General features: G+C 35.6%; 1 protein-coding gene across 3 annotated transcripts in view; it reads left to right on the forward strand.

Moving 5' to 3' along the window:
* The first annotated feature begins 2050 nt into the window (after window positions 1-2050).
* Window positions 2051-21520, forward strand: part of LOC128670121 (GATA-binding factor A-like) — a 42459-nt gene continuing 22989 nt past the window's right edge. For all 3 annotated transcript variants that reach the window (XM_053745528.1, XM_053745529.1, XM_053745530.1), the window contains exon 1: window positions 2051-2200. The gene's annotated coding sequence lies outside the window, so the exon portion shown is untranslated. The remainder of the gene's footprint in view (window positions 2201-21520) is intronic.

The raw sequence follows: 21520 nt of genomic DNA on the forward strand, positions 1-21520 counted from the left end.
CCCTTGTCGTGGCGGTGGGTCACATTGTTAAGAGTCTTTGTAAGTATTTGCTACTGATAAGGCCCTTCGCGGAAGGTATGACTGGGCTACGGCTAATGAGATAAGTGCATCGCAAAAAATAACAATGGATGTTTCTATTTCGTGGTGTAAACAGTGCTGCTCGTTATTGAATAAGTCATGATTTCGTGAGATGTATTCGAGGGTGCGCGATGAGGTTTCAAGTTGACTATAACTTTATAATAAGTCAACTTCTCAAACGAACATTTTACGTTACTGGGCTGAAAACGCGGAGATAAAAGAAACATGTTTCTTAGATGAATCGTATAAATTAACTTTGTAAACTTATTCATTTTTGAGCGAAAATATAGGATATGACGAAAAAAGTATGAGCTAAAATTAATGAATAAAATTTCAGTATCTTGTCCTCAGTTCCTTTGTAACAATGTAATCGCCTTTCCAATAAATATAAAATATGGTTATGTGCTATTTCGCTGCGTCTTCCCAAAAAAAAATAAGTATACAAATTTAGATTACTCCGAACGAAATTCATAAATCTCTGTGGTCAAATTTTGAATGGTTTTAAAAGGAATAAAAAATATGACTTTTATGCATGTTATTAGGCCATTGGAACACTTTTAATCGAATAGTACATTATTAAAATAATCTTGATAGTTTTTTTTGGTTGTAAAGCAAAATAATACCAATATGTTCTTTTTCATTAGTTTTTTCAAAAGATTTCTTTGGAAAAATATTTTTCACTGAAATACTTTGATATGTCTTTCATATCCATCGGATCCATGCTTTAATATTGTACTTAGTGCGTATATGGGCCGTTATGGCCTTTAGTTCCTAATTTTATATTTAGATATTACTAATTTTATTTTAGATTAGTTATTTTTAAAACGCAATTATTAAATTATAATATAATTATTTAATGCGCAATTGCCAGTAATTTATATATACCAAGAAGAGCTCCATGGTGCCTCGTAGGTGATCTATTATTTAGTGGACTCGTGTCTGTAGCTGCCTGCTCCCAAACCCTCGCAGCTAACGAGCCTCAATTACACAGATCCACAATTCGTGGCCCAATTAATTAGAGCGATTGATCGCCCCTCGCTCACATAAACAAAGCGCTAATCCCATTAGGCCGGCGTCCACCGCACCGGGGCGATAAATCTACGGGCGCCCATTACTCGGCGCCGGCAGACCCCGCCTTAAGGGAGCTTCGACCCAGGGTATAGTAGATACGACAGAAGGTTAACTTTGTTAAGTGAATGATGTCTCTCAAATTAAAATTCAATTCATTTATTGAGAAATCACTACGTCAATTTTTATATTAAATATAGTAATTTCTCACTAGCTACAAACTACTGGTCATAATAGCGCATTGTTATTCAGCCATAGAACACGATTTAAGGATACACTTTCCACTTTTCTTCTCCACTTTTTATTTGTTTTGTGTCATTGCTAAACATTACATTACACCTACGTAAAGTACCACGTTTTGTAAAGTGTGCATATTTACAAAACGTGGCTTTAGTTCAAGAGAGGATGCACCAGTCAACTTGGATCTTTTAACCTCAAATCCTTAACTACACGAGGGTAGCACCATCGCAGTCGTAAGAGATTGAACCTCAACTAGACGACATAGGTACTCGTATTCAAAATTAATATTTTTGGTATAAAGAATACGATTTTCTTTTTTATAGAGTATATATGAGTTTTTTCACACATAAAGCAAAGCTCTTGATATCTCAACATGTAAATTAATCTGAAATATTTACATTATTGGACGGATATAAAATGTAAAACAATACACTAGGACCTACTTGATCACAAATTAGTAAGACAGTAACTCCACCTACTGTTTAGTGTACAACGGCGTCCATTCAATTCGTGACGTTTCCAGTGACGCGGGATTTATGGAAAATCGTGTTTTCTCGAGGCGAAGGATTTCCGCGCGGGCGTCGCCCCGGCCGACCAATCGGACGGCAGCAGGGGCTCGGCCCGCCCCGCGCTGGCGCCACCTCTCTCCGGCAGTGCCCTACTGCCTCTCGCGCGGGACGTACGCGCATCTTTATCTGCGCTCCGATTTTTAATATCTTGATAAGGATCGCAAGTTTGTGTGGTGATTGTGAAGTTTTTCATTTGGTTGAACATAATCTCGTGTTGTACCTGTTCACAGCACCGTGATATTCTAGTAAGTTATACACGTTATCTATCTATTGATCAATTGCTATCATCATTTTTGTTCTACCTTTGTTCTTTTTTGCTTTCGTAAAAATGTCAATAATGAATACTACACTAGCTGCAAATGAACAATCGCAATGATCAATGACGTGAAACATCTTCGGGAAATGGGAAAAACAGAAATCGAAACTCAATAGTGAATAGAAAGAAAGTTGCTGAATTTTTTCATCTTTCTTTCCTCTCCATGGTCGTCGTGCGTGTGCTTGATAATGATAACGCAATAAATATGTACGATAGCTAATTGCAAACGTATATAATGGTGATATGGAAAGTGTATCTCCTCCGTACTTTTCCATTTTCCGAAGTTATGTTATGTGATAATTTAATTATGTTTAAAACTAATCATATTCTAGTTTGGTGCTTTCTAAAAAAGGATGCCTGAAAAATACCTGGAAATAGGTTTAAAGAATTTATTCTCATTGAAGATTACAATATATCCACTTACATGAGAACAGAATTAATTATAAAGTACTTAATACTGTCAGACTGTCATGGCAGTCACTATATTCAATTGTATTATTGCTAGGTAGGTTAAATTATTGTAGGCAGGTTGAACCATTATACAGATTATAGGCACATATATAAAATGTATAAACAAATAATAAAGATAAAATATCTGTTAGAGTGAGCAGTTTACAGCAACATGACCGCGCAACTCTGACTTAAAACGTTTTAGGGAATCTGCGTTTCTTATATGTGAAGGTAATTTGTTGTCAAAGAGTGCTCCTTCAAAGGTAATGTTCATTTGCTAAGGTACTAAGGTAGGCTCTTTTTAGGTAACACAAGCAAACTCGGTCGACGTATACTACCTTTGGAAATTTCTGACTTTTTAGTGAAAGATATATTGGTGTGGATGGTTTTACTGATAATCTTCTTAATTAAAATGCAAGTACTGTGTAAATATAGCTGTCGAGTGCTCATCAATCCTGTCTCCTTGAAAATTTTGCGAGTTGATGTTAAGTATGGGTAGCAATATAGTGGTTTAATTACTTTGTTTTGTGCTCTTTGTAATTCCTGTAGTCTGGTGTTGGCGGCACTACCCCATATTTCTATCAGATATAGTAAATGTGACTTAACCAGGGAGTTATAGATATTGTAACGTAATTTACTAGGTACACATTGACTGATATTGTGGAGTGAGCCTGTAACTGACATCGATTTATTTCTAATGTATTGTATTTGTTTGGTCCACGTTAAATCATTATCCATTCGGTGATCAAGATATTTTTCGCAGGTTTTTTGTACAAGTGTGATATCATTAATTTTAAAAATATATCAGTGGGAGATATTCGTAAATTTTTCAATCAGTTTGTTGAAGTATATATAAATAAATATTATCGTTATGTCACTCTGGAAATACACGAGAAGCCTCTCTCTTACGAGTGCAAAAGACATCAACGAATTATCATTTCATATTGAGCTTTTTTGTTAAATGTTCTGACGAGTAGGCTTTTTTTTATATGAATGAAAATATCGTGAGGATATTTTGGTTAATAGTAGTATTCTTATTTCAATCTTCACTAACTAGTAACTATAACAAATAATTTTATTTCTAAATAATACGGCCAGCTTGGAAGACGAAATATGGCAAGTAATATAGTTGGCCTAACAGAGAAGCGGCGATGCGTGGCGGTGAGAGCACCTTCGTAAGGCAATAAATTAGGTAATTAATTGACGGGGCAAAAAGCAAACAGCGTTTCACTCAATTAGAGATGCGGCCAGTACGGTCGGCAGCATATCAATAGTGGCAAGCTCAATACAATGTTTCAACTACACACAGCTACAGATTCAAGTATAAGATTGTAACTGTATGTACCAATTTACTGTTAAGCTTAAGAATGTCTTTTGTCCGAAAAAAATTTTTTAACAGTGTAAAATAGGGAGTCATTTTTTTGTTAAGTAATATTTTTTATTTCTTATTCAGATCGTGTCAATGGTTTTGTTTGAAACAATGAGAGTAGAGAGATAGGTTTGTGCCCACTATTTGTCTTGTGATTCTGGAAACTATGTTCGCTTCTTTACTTGCCCGACCACGGCCCATAATGTGGGCTGTTGAGCATTGTTCACCTGAGTGCCGTCAACATGTGTCACGTCTCAGTCACGTGCCCAGGTGACTGTTAGATCCCGACGTGTTGTTCAGCCGCTGCGCACGTACTGCCAACGCTGATCGTGTCCAGCACTTCCTGGTGTTTCGTTTCAAAATAAGATTTTTTATATTACTACGTTGTTTTGGTTTTTTAGTTATTCTATATCAGGTATTTATGATGTTTTAATTTATTAAAGGATTGAAAATGTAATTATACAGTACACAGGTACTCTGAACACTAAGTATGCTCATGAAATTCTTCTCTTATTTTATTCAGAAATATATTTTATTCTAAGACTGCTAATGCAGTTAACATGTTTATATTTTATGTTCATAATAAATAATTGTATATACAGTGTAAACACTATAACGTTAAATATTACAGTTATTAGCAGTGTAATCTCTTTACGTTATAATTGATAATTATCACTGACTGTTGCAGTGTAACTTTAAAAAATTATGAATTGTACCGTTCCATTGCATTATAATCAATAAAGCTATGAAATAAAAAACATAGATAAAAACATATCCGTTTTAGTAAAACTAGCTAACAACCAGTAGGCAACAATCATCCGTCCACCCTCACTCCATTTAATGCGGGGTCTGTACAGCTTGTCAGTCTCGTCCACTTCTTTCTGTCTGAACGGAACATAATATACAACATTTCAGCTCTTAGTCATACTCTGCTAAACGGAGTGCGTTTATACAAATTGTCCAATGTCTTTCCGATGAAAGACCTAGTTATTGGTCTAATAACGCAGGGAGTACGGTTAGCCTTCAAGTCCGCCAGTTTGAGTTCCATACATCCGCTGTACTCCGCTCCGAGGCACAGCACCGGCGTCACCGCGCCGTACCTGCCGGCGCTCGGTATTGTCTCCGCCGGCTCGCATTCCTCACATACTGTCACGGTTACTCAGCACGCCTCGAGAGTTGACAGTGGGTCATTCTTTGCAAACCGATGATGTAAATCAGCGGTTAATCGGTTATTCGTCATTGAGATGTGCTTAAAATAATCAAATTTTCGATATTCATGTCGCCAGACTCTCATTGAAGGGAAAATTGAAGTATTTTCTCAGTTTTTCATAATCCTCAATTCTCTGGACAGCAACATTTGTATGTCCGTCTTGAAAATGAGAATTCCCTCTCCTTTTCTTGACGACCTCGGTGGCGCAGTGGTAAAGTGCTTGCCTCTGAACCGAGAGGTCCCTGATTCGATCCCCGGTCGGGTCATGATGGAAAATGATCTTTTTCTATATGTATTTGTTTGTTATAAAATATAGTATCGTTGAGTTAGTATCCCATAACACAAGTCTCGAACTTACTTTGGGGCTAGCTCAATCTGTGTGATTTGTCCTAATATATCTATTTATTTATTTGTCTCATGTTTTAAACAATATTTTCGTCAATTTTTATACCTATTTAATCAGATTTGAATATCGCTATTTTTCAAGTTACAATTATATAAATATCTTATTATGAAAGAAATAAATAATTATGAATAAAATATGAAAACAAAAGGAAATTGTCAAGTTTAAACAACCGATGCCATATACTTAATTCATATTGTAATATATCTCTAAGAATACAACATTTATTTATTTATAAATTAAATACTGATTATATTCTTACAACCAAGTAAATAATCTCTTAAAAATATAAATAGGAGTGATATTGACACAGACAGGAACACTGCGTTAGTTGGTCCGAACAAAATCATTTTTGATGCGGTCGTTTGTTTTTGGAGTTTATGAACTCCACTTCAACAATTTCTTTCCCTACTCGCGCAGTCAAGTTTTGCTCAATTCTTTCAGCAATACCTATTGCTAGATTTTATTTCAGTTAATATAGGATTTGTTGTAAATAAATGTTTAAGTATACACACTGTTGTCCCTTCATATTTAATTTTATAGTCGTATTTAATGTCATATATAATGAGAACTAGCTGTTAAACCGCGACTTCGTCAGCGTAGAATGGTTATTTAATTTTCATGCAAATTTTCACCCCTATTATAGTATTTAGGGGTTGATATTTTAAAAAAGTTGCCTGTTTATGAACGGGGTTCTTCAACTACATGTATACCAAATTTCATCAAAATCGGTCGAGCGCTTTGGCCGCGAAAGCGGAACAGACGGACAGACAGACTTTCGCATTTATGATAATAGTATGGATTTGTATCGACCGCAAGCAAATCGGCCTACATGTATTTACGTGCGGGCGGCGGCGAACGGAAATACCTCTCATCATGAATAATCACTGTAAAAGACTTTTACGAACTAAATAGTTCCTACCAGTGTGTGTCAAATAATATAAAATGTAAATAAGAAAAAATCTTCAATAAATTCAACTTTACATTTTCGCTTTGCGATAAGCTTTAAAAGCTATTCTGGAAGAAATAAGGTATTACACAAAATAAACATAATTTTGAAAAGAATTCTGAAAACTTGTTTGACTGGCAGTACGAATAATATTTGTACAGACTTTTATTTAATATGCAATGTAACTATGTATATCACTATGTCTATTCGGGTGGAATCTAGCAATTTTATTTTGAAGCAGATATCTTCAATCGATTGAGCTGAAAGTTTGTACACACTTTTAGTTTGGACAATGAATTATTTTTATAAGCATGATCTGATGATGCACCCAGGCACGGCTTCAGACGTGGGAACTCCTCAACGGTTTACTGCACGAACGTAATATTTTGGTCACACTTTAAATGCAATAGGATCTCTATAATAACAAAAAAAGCTTGGATCAAAAATGTCATTTTTGTAAAAAAATATATTTCTACTTATTTTTTTGCCCACAGCTTCGCCTGCGTGAGTTTCTTTACCAAATAAATAAATAATATAATCTCTTGACGTCAATAAATGATGAATATCATCCTAAATTGAATAAAGAATTTTGAATTTGAATAATTTACTAACTAGGTACATATCTCACATCATAAATGACTAATGCATCATATAAACTTGCACCCCCTATTTCATACCCTTAGGGTTGGAATTATCAAAATCCAATTGATGCTAGTATTTCCTAACCACAAATGCAAACATATTCCGAAGATTACCCTGAATAAACAAACAGACCGACCAAAAAAAACGTTATGGTAATAAGAACTGGTCAATACTAGTATGTAATTCAAAAAATTCATTTATATTGCAATAACAGGACACTTCAATTTTATTTATTTTATGGATGTGGATGTGCGGATTGAGAAGACATCAACGCGCTTCGGGAACAAAATGCTGTGGGCGATTAGACTATCTGCATACCTCTATTCGAAAACGTAAACGGTGATTTATTTTTTGAAAAAAAATAATATAAAAAATACTTTTTCTATTACCGTTAAATGGATTAAATCAAAATAAAGAATTATCTCCATTAATAAAACTCCAAATTTTAACGCATAAATTAAAAATAGTGCCAGGTTGGTCTGTTTTGCAGATTTTACTAGTATATTTGAGAGATGGCTCGAGACGGGACACGTGAGACGCGGCCACTAACAAGTCAAACAACAGCGCACCGGCTCGACGACTGCTCTCTACCTACTTGCTACTTTTACTGTTATTTTATGCCACGTAATTATGAAGCAACGCGACGGTTAACTCAGTCGCCTTTTGTGGCGATGCTTAAAACTCGCTTATTCGCTTTAACCGCCAGATGCCGCTGGAACGAGCCCCAGTGTCAGTTATATCACAGATTTTTTCATGAAGTATTTTTGTATTTACAATAGTTTTCTTTAGGCAATATTTTCTTCTTCCCTACGTATATATTCCATTTCTCGTTATATTTTTGCGCTCGACAGAATTGGAATATTTTTCTGTAGTTATCTTACCGTTCTCACACAGTGGGTTGCACCAGTCAACTTTGACGTTAACTTTAACTTGCGCGTGGCCATTGTTTAGATAGAATGGCGTACTTGGGTTTTTCTGCCCGGGTTAAAGTGCAACGTCAAGCTGACTGGTGCATATACATGTAACGAAGAATGAAAAATAAGAATAAATAGTGCATGTGAAGAAAAAATGTAAAAACAAAGAATACTTCATAATGCTCTAAAATCTGCAAGCGAACTGTCGCTTCAGAGCCGTCGTCGTCCATTTCATACAATGTTGCCACTACGAGTATAAGCCGAGGCGTTGACTTTGAATTCATATATACTTGAATCTTTTTTATTGGTCTGAGTACTTGAGTAACTTACGTCGCGCGTCGATAATATAGCATTTAAAAGCAGCCATATAAAAATTATAAAATGACAAATAAATTAGTCTCTATCAATACAGCCTGCAGCCCGTTTGTTCTAATATCTCACACCCCACTAACATGCTTGCGATTGAAAATCACGTATAGGCTTGTTTTTCAAAAATGGCATTTTTGAGACATTCGTGCTTTTATTGTCGTCAAAAACACCGGTGAGGAGTTCGTTGGGAGCGGCTCCTGCTGCGCCACTCATATCCGGTCTAAAGTTAGGTTCAAGATTTTATATGACATGTCGTTTTTCATATGACATCCGTACATCCAGTATCCATATCTTAGTTTGTTGTATTGCTTAGATCATTATTGCACTCTCTTCAAACTGTCAACAGAAATGAATGTCCAAAATTACTGATAAATAGAAGGAAGTCGTCAACATGTTCAGAGGAAAAAATGGACATTAGCACGAGCCACATCAATTTGCGCAAACGTCACGCGAAGGAAAATATAAAAAAAATGTTTATTATTGAGCTATCGGAGGCGCCGTCTAATTGTTTGCGAGAGCGAGACAGCACGATCCCCTGGCTAATGGAGTGAAAGGGATGCGCGTAGGACCCTAATAATCCCACTATAAATAACCGGGCTCCTAATGCGCAGGCGCCACGCTTTTTTACTTCTAAGTGGCGACTGCGGCCAATAGTGCTTGATACTTTAACCAAAAATGCGGGTAATGGATTTTCTTATTTCTTATTGTTTTATATACCTCAATGTACTTAAACTATAATACATATAATTGTATACTTAGCTATACTTCTAAGATTTGCATTGCGGTTTACTCTCACACACATTATTTAGGTAGTTCCTCGATTGGGAATCACACACTTTCTAATCTCACATAGCGCACCATTTTATTATTGAACAGATTAAACATTAGGAACTTGTTTTAAAAACATTTCAAATCAACTTACCTATTAAGCATTTACCATAGATAACGTAACTCCAGTCAATGGGCCTGATAAGCCAAATAATATTAAACGTCGGTGACAACTCAGCCTCCAACGATTAGATCAGTAATTGAAAAGAATAGAAACCAGTCGTCAGCGCTATCAGTACGTCGCATACGCAGATTTATCTCGATGTGGTATTTATCTGAATAAATGCCAGCCAGTAGGCTGTCATTTATCTTTTTTCAAGTCATGAATGGTATTGATAGATAACTGTAGTTTGTATTGTACACATTTATACGAAATAAAAATGCTTGTAGTGAAACAATAATAAAAAAACAAGTTTATTTTCATTATGAACAAAATTTATTTATTGATTGCTGATGAACCCACATAATAGATCAAAATCGTACGAGCGCAGTAGATCTCGCATTAAGTGCGAAATATCTTCCCCGGGCGGCCGCTGTCGCACAGCCTTGCGCGCCGCACTCAGCCGAAGCTCAAAGCTGCCAGCGCTAACAAAAAGTTGCGAGAGGCGGCCGGGGGCGGGACAAACAAACACACAATTATATTGTTACGTTGACTGGTATCATTTTGAAAGAATCGTGTGGTCAATTTGTGGTTTTGATTAATAAAACTGTACACTTTTTTGAACGATTGTTTTAAAAAAGAACGGGTCTAAGTGGCCGTTTCAAACGAATAAGTGGAAGGGTTTTGGAATGCGCTTTCCGATGCAAATATGCTTAATTCACAAATGTTGTAGCTTTATGGTTGCTGGTATCTTTTTATGGTCAAAGTATTGTTTAGCTAAACTCTTAGGGACATCTTTGATAATACACTTGAAATGAAAATTATATATATATATATATATATATATATATATATATATATATTCAAAAAACTTTAACGATGATTTTACTACTAAATTATCATCAATCTATGAATCTCTTTTAAAGAGCACATTATGGAAAATTGTAATTCAAAAATCATGGAACATTTTCTATTTTTATGTTTACATAACAATTAGCTACCGAATTATGCAACACTTTTTTTAACAGAATATTATAAATATGAGTGCGTTTCTTCCTATGCCAATGTTTATTCTATTCAGCTGGAGCAGTTCGTGTAGCGCTCGCCTCGAGACATCACTCGCCATTGTTATCTGCAAAGTGTCTCCAAATCTTCAGCATCCGGAAACGGCAAAAAGCGTGTGATCCCCATCCATTTTATCCACTCCTCATTTTTTAAGGCATCGACACTCGGAGTTGACACCACTATTAGCTATTAGCCGCGATGCGATCGCATCAGATAACGTAATTTGGCCCTCGTATATTAGTCGCCGTGGAGCGCCGGCGCCTGCGTGACGTCACACTGACATCACCCTGTTTCGACCGTGGATCAGTTATGCAATTTTATCTTATCTCTTCTGTGGTCACTTCCGTTTGTAAGTCTTGGGGTTTTCAGGAACTGACCAGGCTTAAAATACCTAAGTAAATATAACTTACTTAGTTTGTTCTCCACATAGTTATCTGTATATATTCATGTATTATTTTTCGTTTCTTGCACAGGTTAAAAATGCCCGAATATATCTGATATACAAACATACGTCGTTTGTATATGAGATATTTACAAAACTATGATCAGACATTATTGTGTGATCATAGTTTTGTTTCTTTCAGTTTCAAAATTATTTTTTATTCATTTATTCTTATTAATAAGTATTCTAGTAATCACAATTATTTTGTAATACCATTATTACAAAACAATTGTGATTATTACTCTGAAATACATTAAACCAAATGACAACATACACAGAACACAGAAAGAGCGTCCGACATCGGCGCGCTGGACAGAGCGGCCGAAAGCAGCGGCCGCGGCCAGCACAAAGGCGCCGCCGCACATGAATGTTGTAAATTAAAGCAAATCATTAATTATTCAAAGGTCTCTAATAGCGCCGAGTGCTGCCAACGATTTACTGCAATATGTAGCTATAAATTGGGTATTTACTTGAGCCTGTGTTCCACTGAAACGGTGTTTGGAAAGAACCAGAAACCGAAGAATCTAGAAAAAAGCCTTGCTAATAATAGTAAACCTAAATATTTTACATGATTGTCATAATGTCGTATTGCTGGACGAAATAACTTGAATGACGAAGAGATCGTACAGTGATGAATGACGCATGCGTATTATGAATACTAGGATAACCGAAACAGAGACCGAAACCAATTTACTATTTATTATTAAATGATATTTCAAATCAAAGTACTCCTTCTAAAGTCTTCTTTTCGCCTGAAGATAAACTTTATAAAGCGTCATTATTACTATGTTCAGCGTTGGTGGAAACTGGCATTAAGCTTCAAAATACCAGTAACAAATAACAATTAACATTTTACATTATCGGTTCTTGCACCAATAAACTGAAGAGAGGCGTATCAAATAGTTTATTGCATTTCATTTCCATGTATGGCTGTTCTATAATCTACGATGTAATCAGGAAGTAATCTAGTAATAAAGTTAATTTCACAATAAATGAATGTGTTAAAAAGTTCTCAGAAAGAGAAGCAGCCATCAAACAGACGTACATCTACGTTTTCTCTTCGCTCCAAGCTCAATGGGAGTTGATACAATCACTACAATAACTTAGAAAGCGAAACTAACTAATTTGGTCCGCGTCCACAAGCTCACCGGATCTAAAGTTATTCATCAGCGATCGATTAAGGCCGCGGCGGGGGAGAGGCACGAGACGCGGAGGGGACACATGAACACGGAAAGGCTTTCGGGCGGCGCTTCTGAGCCGCCGCCGCTGATTAGCCGCGACACGCGGCGCGGCCGCTACCAGAGCCTGTTGCTAAGGCTGCATGTGGCGAGCTGTGACAAATTGTAACATACATATACGAGTACAAGTATCCTAGGATATGAGTAAAAACCAAGATTGTGAAGTCCAAATATAAATCCAAAACTTTAGCATTTCACACATTATTTAGCGTCCGCCAAAATATTATAACCCCATGGGAAGAATACTTGAAAATTTGCATCTATAAATTAATATTTCCTTTCAAATCACAAATACCTATTACCTACTAGATACTAACAGATGACTTCCATGCGGCAGAAGATTCCAACTGTTTTATTGTTATTTTATACCACATTACCCGAAATATCACGTTCTGTCTTACGTCCGCTTGCTGCTCTTATGCTGCAAAAATGCTCGAGATATATGCTATAACAATATTTTGTGATGACATAATCCTGTCGTGTATATGTTACACAGGCTAAGCGCTGGCGCTCCACATACCTCCATGTTATCAATAGAGAAATCCTCCTCAGTGAGTCCCCCATCACCTACAGCGAGCCTCCAAGGCTGATGACTGAAACGCCAGGCGCTCGATGCCGCCTGCAGGCCTACCATCAACTTTTACAGAATGATTCCAATAGATTTATTTTTATCATTCAATCTCGTCTCATGTTTATTATCAATAAAATTATTTTCTTCCTTTGCACATCAATTCACCTTCATAATACTCTAAAACTCCTAAATATTTTATATAATGAACTAACATATAGTTCCTTTATATGTCACGAAATAATCGGATTCTTATATTCCTGTCCGTCATCTCACAGCACGGCTGAGTAAAAGGCTCCCATCCATTTCAAGTGATGTCTTGGATTGATATCATAAATTTTGAGCCAATTATTATTATAAATGCTAATTATTGTGGCAATTGTCTAACTTCTTTATATATATGTTCCGAAAGAATGAAAAACGCCATTTCTGTATAACACTTTTATCTTAGATACTTAAGTAACTGCTTAACTAAATGTTGTATATTTCCAAAAATCACCTGCAGATTCGGCACCTACGGCCCTCACCTCAGCTCCCTTCCACTCGCTACTAATTGCCTGGTTCGTGTCACCAATTTTTTTATTACTTTTTTCAATTCTTTGCCCGACACAGATCGGGAATGCTTTTATTCCAGCGACGGCGCCCAGTTAATGTGTTAATCCACTTCGATCGGCTTGTTTTTCTGTTATTAATAGCCAACAAACAGAGGTTCGCCATCTCTTTTTATTGCGTTATTTTTGTGAGTGTGCGAGGGAGATGAAAGACTAGCATTTCATAATGGTTTTGAATTATTAATAAGCAGTAGGTGTCGCGGCGGTAGCGCAGATCGTAATCGCGTAATGAGAAACAGCCCTCGGCCCTCAAGTTAACGGAGGGTTACTTCATCGCAGCAATCGTTGTTTATCTGATCGTTGTCATATTTTGGCGGAAATATGACACGAGTTGCTCAGTAGTTAATGTATTTTATTCTTCTACTTCGCCTTTGATACACCACTATACAGTCTTTTACTAAAGATTTCTGTTGTCACATGGTCACATTTACATGTTATATCAATTACTGATAATTGTGTTATTCGCAATACTAGGACAGACATTCTGAATGTTCGCTGCCTCCCACACCGAAGAAGGTCGATCCCAAAGTAACAGCTAACTCAGTTTATCAGCTGGAGCCATCTCTCGTGACTCATTTGTAGGCTTGTTACACAAGCGACCATAAAAATCTGACGCACGCCTAAAAACATTGCAAATTGATATCTATTACCGCAAACATAAGGGTTCAGTAAAACATCATCGAAACAAAAGCATTCTTTGGACAGTCGTTATCTACATCTACTAATAGTTCGCAAAAACAAACAGAAAGACATAAATACTACGGACATAAACATAAACGGGTACTTAGCCCGATTTCCTGTTGATTTCTTTATGAGACTTTTTAATGGTACTTAGATACATAAATGCAATTTATAAATACGTAATGCAATTTCATTTTAATTAATGTCGATTAATAAATTGTTTGTACCCTTTAATGGCATATAAAATATAAATACAGTAAAGGATAGACATTAAAACTATCTTCAAACATAGAATTCATCTTAGAATCACTTTATTACACACAACCAATTTATGAGATAACACACTGGCGCAAGATCAAACAACAGCTAGTAGGAACTAGTATTGTATATGCAAAAGTTTGTGAGGATGACATGTATGTGTGTATATTTGTATTTGTTACTCTTTCACGCAAAATCTACTGGACGGATTGTTATGACATTTGGTACACGGATAGAAGAAGAGAATATATTCTATATTATAACCTGCAATGATAACCTGGAACACATAGGGTATTTTTATCCCAAATGCCCACGGGAGAGAAGCTCCGGGGCGCAGCTAGTAGTAAAAAAATGGAAACATGATAGGGACATTAACATAAAGGGTATAGTAAGATTCGGAATAGACTCAACAAGAGAGTGGAAATTCATAAAAGAGTGTGAGCCCTTATTTACTTCAATAATAATAAGGCTGACTTACCCTGACAACCTGTTTAAAATTCAAAACAAATACCTAATTAGTTATTCCGACATTTCAAATGTCACATCGAAACCCATTTTGATATTGTGATAGAGGGAACTGGCACGTAGTATACAAGTATATTCTTGAGGATAATAATGAAAACATGGAATTTAAACTTATTTCAAAAGTATGTCTAGACATAAGTACGTAACCTGCAGTCGTTTGACGAAGTTATATCTAAATTCGGGAATGAATCACATCCATTGGGAGAGAGCGATAACTTGTCGATACTGTAGCTATAAACGCGAGTTTTCGATTAGTATACATCCATTTTAGCATGATACCCCAGTCCTATAGCATCCCATATTCGATAGAGCGTCAATTTAAATGGCCGAATAATGCCATCTCGCAACGGCCAACATAAGTTGATACGTGAATCGTATCATGTACCTATGTTAGTTCCCGGGTCAAGTTATAAAGTACATGGCCAGTACTCGGGTATAGTCGGGGAACGTGGCCACTTTCCCAGCGATATCGTGGCGCCTGCGCTGGCGCCGCTGCTCTTAAGAGATTCTTTTTTTTTAGGGTAATTAATTAGACGGTGGGAACTCGGGGACACTTGACTCGATGGATTTGCGACTGGTTGGTCCCCTTTAGTGGTGAAACTTGCCATATTGCTTGAATAATTAAGGAATTTTAACAAGTTTTGAACTAACTAATGGTCTAAGTATGGTGAATTTTTACCTTCAAACCCTTCCATTTTGTCTGAGTACTGTTGATCCTGGGTACAGCCTCAAGTAAAGTCATGTACCAATCGTATGTAAAATTTTAAAAATTGTAATTGGTTTTGTTCTATGTAAATTTCATACTTACCGAATGAATATGAATATAATTATGGAAAGCCTCCAGACAGCAAGGAGCCAATGACATTTGGTATGAGCAGTCATCCGCGTATTAATTTGCATACACACTAAGCGTCTCAGGTTTTTATCCGACAAGTTGACTAAAATAAATGTGAATAAAATTTAAATCTAACTAACCAGTTATTTCTAATCAATTTGCGCGCGCACCCGCGCTGGTCGCACTAATATTTGTTTCATGAGTCACATTTTCATTTTTTAATTGTTAAATCTATGAAGTACTTATACCTTCTAAACAGTAAGAGTCAATAATGTTATTAAATGATTCCTCTATTTTTTGTCTGAGAAGAAAAAAATACCAATAATGCTTCAAAAATAATAATTTCAATAAGTACAAGCAATCGTGTAACAAACATCCCTACTAATATTATAAACGAGAAAGTCTGTCTGTATATCTGTTCCGCTTTCCTCTTTTCGCTACTTTTTGACGATAATATATTTTTCCACGCCTCGAGTTTAAATTCTAATAGTCGTCTTTTAAACCATTGTAAATCGGTTAAAAAAACAAGTTTCTCAGTTTGTGGCATAAGACCGAGAATATCATAAAATGTGAACATATCAACTCACAGCTCTCAGTATGTAAGTCGTAATTCATGCATTGCTTCCTGACGTCGCATGTCCAGAAAGTAGATGTCTTTCTGATAACTACACATTTCGCGGGAACCTCATTTTCATTTTATGAAATCCCATAAATGTCAGCGTTATCAGTGACAGCTCTGTTTAATTTTTGTATCTTTACAGATAATATTTTTGACAAGAATAATTTTGATTATCTTCATAATGTCAGAAATAAAGAATAAAACGTATAAACTTCATCCCAAATTAATGTGAACAACTAAAGAATAAAGAATAAACTTCATCCCAAATTAATGTGAACAACCTATATAAATCCAATTTAATTTAGAACAACTGAATTAAGAAAGCATAAATAAAACTAATAACATGTTTACAATAAACTATTTTACAATTAAGTACATAAAAGTATTTAAATAACAAAACATAACACTTTAATTGATGTATTTTATTTATTACTTAAATTGCATTTTTTTTCTAATAAGAGTATTATTAGAATAGGTACTTTTTGTCTCTGAAGTAGCGACGTCACAAAAACCTAATTGTAATAGATTTTCGGATATAAATGTTTAAAATTCATTCGTAACAAACAATATACAGGCTCCACTTCTCTACTCTAGTGATGAAGTTTCTAATCAAAGCTGAAAGATAATGCTTCATGTTCACATTAGCTACTGTTTCATTATGTTTTACGATACTTGTATTGCAATGATCGATGACACCAGTACAAACTGCGGCAGACGGCGGGGGCGGACTGCTTCGCCAACAATGCTCAAATGATTTTAAAATAAAACAAAATAATTAGCTATTGATATTTTACGTGTCATGTAACCGCATTCGGAGGCTAGCGTTGACACTTCAGTTTTTGTATGCACTTCTGTGGGTGTATCTATTCAATAACTACTTAGTCATAATATAATTTATCTTTCTAAAAATTTTTTCTTTTTTTGTATGTTTGGCGGTTAGTTATATGTCACAATTTAATGCATCTAGTGACTGATAGGCACGAGCAGCCAAATTGTTTATTTGTATAATATGTATATTGATGCGGTTACAGTCTAACAGGAGGTCGTAAAATCATAGCCGAGTCTGCAATACTATAAGGTTTATAATATAAAACGACGATTTAGAAAAAGTGATTAAAGTTGCTTTCATTAAAGCAAAACATGATATTTACGTTGACCTCTGAAATTCTAGTCAAATGGTTATGATCGGCAGCAGTTCAACCAATTCGTTGCAAATTCACCGTTATCACCACCGTATAGAGTATAAATATTGAGAGAATATTTGTTATCAACTGATTTATAATTTAAGCAAAAGATTGTTAGATAAGATAGGTTAATCTTATCTCTCGTGTTATGCGATAATGTATATTAAATTCTGATATGTCGCTATTTGGAGACAAGAATATATATAGATAGGAAGATTTTTCACAAAAAAGTTATATAAAATTTTGTGATTTATTAAAACGTAAAATGGTAAACGTAAAAAATATTTAGAAGCGGTGGTGGTGTAATGGTTAGGCCTGTGGATCGAAAGGTCCCAGGTTCGAATCCTACTCGTGCCACATGAGTTGTATACCAATCTGACTCATGTATAGTAGTTTTCATCGTCCACCACTTGCTTCCGGTGAAGGAAAACATCGTGAGGAAACCTGCACACTGGATGATTCATATTAACTTGTACGTGAAATGGAGAAGGCAATGGCAAACCACTCCATTAATAATGTCAAGAAAGTTGTTGTGTGTGTTTCATTCCACGTAACAACCACGACCCTCAGGTGGCATCATGGAATAATGGTATCAGCGTCTACAAAATGTGGTCGCATTCTGTAGTGACTGATACCATAAATAATAAATGCGGTCGGTCGGAATTTTGAGATCGTAATTGTGTCCGTCAGTGTAATTTTTGTAGCGAAAACATATAATTTGGTGTTGATATACATTTAAAAATCTAGCGGACACAACAGGCGACAAAATATTTTTCTAGGTACTTTCTCCACACCTAAAGTAAGAACACTAGAATTCTAGACTACAACATGAGCTATGCTTGTAAGACCTACATTTGTTTATTGGCGTATTTTTCTGTTGCGCCGCTTCACCGAGCTCTCCTGCGAGCACTCCACATCTTCACCTACGATTTGGAAGCTCAATTGTGTTAAAAGTGGAGTTCCATTTTTAAAAAATTAGGATGTATGTACACGTTTACGAATTGACTAGATACGAAACCAGTTAATTAGTTAATTATTTTTATTTAAACTTTATTGCTCAATCTAAAAAGTTAATAGAAATATGGACTTAATTCCATAAGGTATTATGACATGAACAATGAACATTAAAAATATTATACCGCTGAATGAGTGAAATATTTTGCCGCTGTTATTGTCGAGTTAACCGTTGAGTATTATTAATTATTAGCTCATACCAACTACCTCCACTCGGCAAGTAAGAGGCGAGGTCAGTCAACTGTATTGAACCCGTGCTAGGTCATAAGTATTTTTGATCTTACTATATTTTGCTCACGTATCGTGAACATAAATAATGTTAAATCAAACTTTTAAGTTTATTACTTCAATTATAACTTTAAAAATATTATACAACATTTTAGTAATGACGTTAAAACCAGAGAAAATCAAGCAACATTGTGGAGGTGTGTCGTAGAGCCTCTACGACGTAGCCGCGTTCGTAGACCGTGGTACTCCGCATTCCATAGAATGCCATAAATGTAATTATTACAGGTTGTGGGTGCGGGGCAGGGGGCGGGGCAGGCGGGGGGGCGGGGCCCTCCCGTTACGAGAGTGCTTCGCGTTCATTTGTGAAGTTAGCGCTTGAATTTATTTGATTACTGAAGCGCGCCGTAGCTTTGGTTACTTTGTAGTCTGCTGGTGACTTCACTGGATTTCAAATTAATGAAAGCTTAAGTGTAAAAGCTTGGATAATACTACTTTTTAATTATAATTATAACTTCAATAATATTTGTTAATTTTTTATACATGCTCATTTATTCCCACGCCTTTGTGATGTTGTGTTCAGAAATCATCGGGATAATTATAGACTGTGTTTACACCCTTCTAAAACGGCATCACTCAGTAAAAGTATTGTATGTATGGCACCTAAAATTTGTAACAAAATCCCACAACAAGTTAAAGATCAGAATTTACATTTATTTAAAAAGCACCTCAGGTCCTTGCTTACTGATAAATGTTATTATAATCTGAACGATTTTTTAATGATAGACTCAGATAAAAATTTAATTAATAATTTAGTTACTTTTATTTATTCGATTTTGTTTTGTGGGATGACAGCATGCTCTGCATTTAACCCGTGGACGGTGAAACATGTAGGATTAAGTTTTTCTTTTAACACCACATTGTACAAAAAAAATATAAAGTCATGTTTTTGCAAATAAATAATCTTTGTCTATTTTGTTACTAAGTTTAAGCAAGATCGACAAGGTCGCGGCATTATAACTTATACTTCGTCCCTTTGATGTTGGAGAAGGACCTATTATAAAATTGACTACAAATTACACTATAAATTAACATGAAACAAATACTCAAGTTTTTAATCGAATAAATATTTTTTAAAGGTTATCTGATGCTTAAATAATGAAATTTAACAGTAAATTAATTACCTCAGTCTCGGTCATTCATCTGTATCCATTTTATCAACCTACATCAAAACGTAACGAGTGCGAAACTGTTTTATTATAAACAAACATAATGTATTAATTATATAATCGCGATGTATTGCTGATAGTTGTAGATCACTTACAGATAAATTTAACAGCATCATTCATGAGATTTAAATACAGCTTTATTAATTTAATCACTCGAATGTTCGATGGTACACGAAGGATCTCAGCCTCCGATATTAAAATTCTTCATTACCTTAAAAATCATAGTTTTTTTTTAAATTGAGTTGAAATATGGTTGAGATTTGGTCATGATGGGTGAGGTTATGGTCAGAAAGAAGGCTGAGAACTTTATTGACCGAAAGAATTGAAATGTAAAGATATTGGTTTATTGTTCATTTTTTCCACTAAATAGATAACTAAATTTGAACTCGATTCAACAAAAGTAAGCTCCGATTTAATTCTATTATCTAAACACATAAACCGTTTTTTTAATTCCCTAGAGTCCAAGAAGCAATAAATCAAAGCGTGTCATGAATTCAGTAATTAGTAAGCTGTGTTTTACGATATCACTAGGTTTTTATGAAGTTCCGGCCCGCCCGCGCCGCGCACTCGCTGGCGTGGCTCGTGAACAATATATTTCTAATTAGTCCAAGAGAATGTTTACTGTTCGTGTGCGCACACTGCGATTGCGGGACATAATAAACATGTGTGGAATTTGGAAATGTTATTGTAGTGGCCACAACTGCATTAATTCAATTAAAATAATCGTTTTCATAAAAGTTATATTTAAATAATAATCTCACATTATTTAGAACTAGCAGCCCGTCCCGGCTTCGCACGTGTAAAAATATAATAAATTATACACCTAAACCTTCCTCTGGAATCACACTATCTATTGCTGAAAACCGCATGAAAATCCTACATTAGTTTTTGAGTTTATCGCGAATAGACAGACAGACACGGCTGTGGACTTTGTTTTATAATATGTAAATCCTTACATATTAGTTATCCAACTAGGTTGTTCCGCAGGCTCAGTTATCTCGGCCGTGATTACCCCAAGGTAGGTACCATTGTCTCTGAAATCGCTGCACTCAGTTACGAAAATGGTTAAATCAATTTTGTCACTGGTTTATTTATCTGAAACCGCGATATCATTTTGATCAGCAATTCACCGTTCCGGTGTAACCTTAACCTAATTAGCCAAAAACTTAATATACTAACGCCTATTCGTTTAACGTCTACATCCGTGCAATGAGAAATAAATCACTGTCCACTTTCCTAATTGCACACAAATCAACTTAATTATCCGTTGTTCCCTGCCAGAGCGGGATAAATGGACAAAATGCGCGAATGTTGGAAAGAGACAAACGACTGACAGCAAACTGTCGCAGATAAATGGGGTATTCTCGTGATGATGGGCGTATCTAGACGTGAGAACAAGGTATTATGTGATGGCTCTGGTGTGACCGGCGTCTGACCCTGCAATTGTTATTAGGTTTATAAACGATCATTTCTCTATAGTTTTCTCCTTGTAGCTGGGGGTCGAGTTGTTATTTACAAATG

The sequence above is a fragment of the Plodia interpunctella genome, chromosome 5, assembly GCF_027563975.2.
Source record: "Plodia interpunctella isolate USDA-ARS_2022_Savannah chromosome 5, ilPloInte3.2, whole genome shotgun sequence".
Classification (NCBI taxonomy): Eukaryota; Metazoa; Arthropoda; class Insecta; order Lepidoptera; family Pyralidae; genus Plodia; species Plodia interpunctella.